Source organism: Triticum dicoccoides, chromosome 3A, assembly GCF_002162155.2.
Source record: "Triticum dicoccoides isolate Atlit2015 ecotype Zavitan chromosome 3A, WEW_v2.0, whole genome shotgun sequence".
NCBI lineage: Eukaryota > Viridiplantae > Streptophyta > Magnoliopsida > Poales > Poaceae > Triticum > Triticum dicoccoides.
This window is the reverse complement of record NC_041384.1, coordinates 760804772-760809866: the sequence shown is the minus strand read 5'-3', so window position 1 is coordinate 760809866 and position 5095 is coordinate 760804772.

Below are 5095 nucleotides of genomic sequence, written 5' to 3'. Positions count from 1 at the left end.
CGCGTGCCGTAGCCGCCGCCCCCGTTTCCCTGCTGTACGTCGTTGCTCGCCATGGCCACCGGCCCGTGCTGCCACATCCCCACCCCCGCCTGCCTCTGCTCGCGGCCGACACCCTGCTGCTACTCGCCCGCGCCCCTGCCGTGCATCACCACCGCTCCGCATCGCCGCGCTCCGCCTACGAGGCCGCCGGCGCCTCCCCACTCCCTCTGGCCACCGCTGACCTCTGCCGCCCGCGTGCTGCTCGCCGGCTGCGTCGCCGCGCCACCCGCCTCTGGCCCCACACGTCGCACCTCGCCTAGCGCCACCCTTGGCCGCCGGCGCCCTGCTGTTAGCCTGGGTAAGAGCCCCGATGGGCTGGCGCCCGTCACCCGGTTCCGCCCGAACCAGCGCGCCCGTTCCAGTGGCCCATTGGCCACTGACAGCCGGGGCCCGCAGCCCAAAAAGTTAATAATAATAATAATAATAATAATAATAATAATAATAATAATAATAAAATAAGTAATAATAAAAGTAAAAGTAAAATAATAGATAATAAAAATAAATAATTAATTAATTAACTTAATTAATCCAGTTAACTAATCTAATTAACCCTGTTAATTAACCTTAATGATCTGATTAGATAAGTAGAGTATGACACCTGGGACCCACCTGTCAGCTTGACCTGGTCAACAGTCAACCTAGTTGACTGCTGACTGGACCCTTGACTGAGTCAACTGCCCCTGGCCCCACTAACAGGCTGTGTGGCACAGTGTTGTGTACACTTTCTGTGTACACCTAGCATTTAACATTAAGTGATTTTCGGATTAAATTAATTAATAGTAATTTTAGAAATGATCAAATCTTTGAAAATTAATATAAAATAATCCGTAACTCCGATGGAAACACTTTGTACATGGAAGTTGCTCAGAACGACGAGACGAATTCGAATACGCAGCCCGTTCATCCGCCACGCATCCCTAGCGAACACACAACTTTCCCCCTCCGGTTCGTCTGTCCGAAAACGCGAAACACCGGGGATAATTTCCCGGATGTTTCCCCCTTCATCGGTACCACCTCGTACCGCGTTAGGGCGCACCTAGCATCACGCTTTGTCATGTCATGCATCGTCATGCATTTGTTTGCATTATATTTATTGTTTCTTCCCCCTCTTCTCTCGCTAGACACCGAGACCGACGCCGCTGCTACCCAGTACGACTACGGTGTTGACGATCCCTCTCTCTTGCCAGAGCAACCAGGCAAGCCCCCCCTTTGATCACCAGATATCGCCTACTCTTCTCTATACTGCTTGCATTAGAGTATTGTAGCATGTTACTGCTTTCCGTTATTCCTATCCTGATGCATAGCCTGTCCTTGCTACTACTGTTGTTACCATTACCTGCTATCCTACTGCTTAGTATAGGATGCTAGTGTTCCATCAGTGGCCCTACACTCTTGTCCGTCTGCCATGCTATACTACTGGGCCGTGATCACTTCGGGAGGTGATCATGGGCATATGCTATATACTTTACACTGTTACATTACTGGTGATACTGTTTGGAGATGGGGGCTGAAGGGGCAGGTGGCTCCATCCAGGTAGAGGTGGGCCTGGGTTCCCGACGGCCCCCGACTATTACTTTGTGGCGGAGCGACATGGCAGGTTGAGACCACCTAGGAGAGAGGTGGACCTAGCCCTGGTCGGTGTTCGCGGATACTTAACATGTTTAACGAGATCTTGGTATTTGATCTGAGCCTGGCTACTGGCCTATTCGCACTAACCATCTACGCGGGGACAGTTATGGGCACTCGACGTCGTGGTATCAGCCAAAGCCTTCGTGACGTCAACGACTGAGTGGCGCGCGCCGGATTGGACCGTAAGCCTGCTCTTGTATTAAGGGGGCTAGTTCTGCTTCCGGCCGTGTACGCAACATGCAGGTGTGCAATGGGAGATGGGCCCAGACCCCTGCGCCATAGGATTTAGACCGGCGTGCTGACCTCTCTGTTGTGCCTAGGTAGGGCTGCGACGTGTTGATCTTCCGAGGCCGGGCATGACCCAGGAAAGTGTGTCCGGCCAAATGGGATCGAGCGTGTTGGGTTATGTGGTGCACCCCTACAGGGAAGTTAATCTATTCGAATAGCCGTGATCTTCGGTAACAGGACGACTTGGAGTTGTACCTTGACCTTATGACAACTAGAACCGGATACTTAATAAAACACACCCTTCCAAGTGCCAGATACAACCGGTGATCGCTCTCTAACAGGGCGACGAGGAGAGGATCGCCGGGTAGGATTATGCTATGCGATGCTACTTAGAGGACTTCAGTCTACTCTCTTCTACATGCTGCAAGACGGAGGCTGCCAGAAGCGTAGTCTTCGACATGATTAGTTATTCCCCTCTTATTCTGGCATTCTGCAGTTCAGTCCACCCATGATACCCTTATTCCATTTGATACCCATGCATATGTAGTGTAGCTCCTTGCTTGCGAGTACTTTGGATGAGTACTCACGGTTGCTTTCTCCCCCTTTTTCCCCCTTCCCCTTTCTTTCTGGTTGTCGCAACCAGATGCTGGAGTCCAGGAGCCAGGCGTCACTGTTGATGACGAATACTACTACTCGGGAGGTGCCTACTACTACGTGCAGCCCGCTGACGGCGACCAGGAGTAGTTTAGGAGGATCCCAGGCAGGAGGCCTGCGCCTCTTTCGATCTGTATCCCAGTTTGTGTTAGCCTTCTTAAGGCAACTTGTTTAACTTATGTCTGTACTCAGATATTGTTGCTTCCACTGACTTGTCTATGATCGAGCTCTTGTATTCGAGCCCTCGAGGCCCCTGGCTTGTAATATGATGCTTATATGACTTATTTTATTTGTAGAGTTGTGTTGTGATATCTTCCCGTGAGTCCCTGATCTTGATCGTACACGTTTGCATGTATGATTAGTGTACGGTCAAATCGGGGGCGTCACAAGTTGGTATCAGAGCCGACTGCCTGTAGGAATCCCCTTCCACACTCCTTGGCCGAAGTTGAGTCTAGACATTACAAATTTTTTTACTAACATGGCTGTGTGCCTTACGGGCCCACGTCGCCATCTGGATGGTATTAGGATCTTTTACTCCTCGATCCTTACTCTGGGACTCTGAACTCTCTTCTATTCGGGTTAAATGATTTTTCTAAAATCTAACTTTAGGTTCTCAAAAATACTTCTCCCGGAGAGCCCCTTCAGTCCAGATGATCGCCTGCTGCACCAAATTTTTTTGAAGATACTCTCTGATGTTTCCCCGAGACCCTTGTGCCCTTCGCCGTTGCAATTCCATACCACCGATAAATCCCTATGGAAAGCTACATACACTTGTCGTCCATAACTTCATTTCCAATTTGATCTTTTTATTACAAGATACCCTGAAATACTTCGGATATTCCGAGAATCCTTTGTGTCTGCTACCTTGCAGCTCCTCTTCCTCATGAATACCCCTACGGATAATTCCTCGCACTTACCGATTATCCGCTCATCCCCAGTTGTTCAGGTGTTTCGCAACATTCTTTGAAATGCCATTGGCTCTTCCGAAATCCTCAGTAGCCTATTGCTCTTGATCTTCTTTACTTGCTTGCATAATGGTTACTTCCATATGTCTAGCAGTATTCATTAAAATACTTTGTGATCGACATTCTGATCTTGTTGATTCAACAGGTGTGTGAATGCACACAATCATCAGTTGATCCTTTTAAATTATCTTTCTGGCTCAGACATCATTTTAAACATGAGCTGGTTCTCAACAAATCCAATTGCCGTCGATTGTACCCCTAAGGCTATTCAACTTATCCATCCCTAATCAGAACATTGCTTCTGATCCCTTGATTTGAAAATCATAATTCCTTGCATTTGAGCTCTAGATTAGTCAGTTGTTTCCATAATCCAATGCCTTTGCATTGTTACTTCCTCTGATTGTGTGCCGATGCTCACATCAGCTCTATTATGGACCGGCAGATCCTTTAATGGATTTTATCCGACAGTTTCCTTCACATTTGATCACCTTGTGAGTTCTTTCCCTGATACATAATGCCTTTGGTAAAATGTATCCTCTCCCTTGGTCAACCATGCTCTGCTTTTCGAGCTATTGTTCATTACTCCTGAAGCTCGTGGTATATGTTCCTAAGATGCCCCGATGGGTTGAACCTATACCTTCTCTAAAACCGTGTGAACCCGAAAGTTTTCACGAGTCATACTCTTCTGGTGCTTCGCCAGATAAAAATTTCAATATTGCAACTTCTTCGAAGACGAGAAGTGAAATAAAGGTTATGCAAAGGAGAAGTGGGAGTCGACCTTGAACTTTGTGTTCTTGCCCATGGACACGATGTAGAACTTATCATGGAAGCTTCTTGTAATAATATCCTTTTGTACCGTTGAATTGATCCTTTGCAATCGTGGTTCCGACCAAATGTTCTTCTTTGATCCCATTTCTCGGGCAAGTTTAAACACTTGTCTTCTGCAGAGCAATACCCAATCCAACCTCTACTTTGATCTGTCATCGAGTATTACCCCTCTGGTATCTCGAGATTAGCATGGAACTGCATAACTTCTTATGAGTTCTTCTTCAAGTATTATTTGACTTTCGCTGCATCATCATTTGACTTGTTGTCATCGCCAACTTATCGACAAATGTGCCGTGGTCATCATCAACATCCTGAGCTCTTCCAAGATATATATCGAATTCTTGATGAGAAATACCATCCTCGCCCCTCAATGGTTTGTGTTAGCACCGACCACTTTATTGCCTTCTGTTCAACACAAACTTATTCGTGTTTTGTGTTATACCTTGAGATCCTTGCTATCCGGCATTTGTTCTTCTTTCCCTTGGATTGATACCACCTTTTATGTCAAGAATGTCATGGTAATTTTACCACCTCCTGAGGATTCTTGATATAGTAATATCTCTCGCCTTTTGCGTTCATTTCTTGGTCTCCGTGTTGTTTCTAATCGGAATACCGACAAATGGTCTGTGATGTGCAAATTCTAAACTTCTAGCAACCCTGTTGCTTTGAAGTTATTGGTCTACAGTTTCATTCTAAGTCTATTGCTTATTGAATCATCATTCAAACATTGATCGTGCTACCTAGTCCAGATT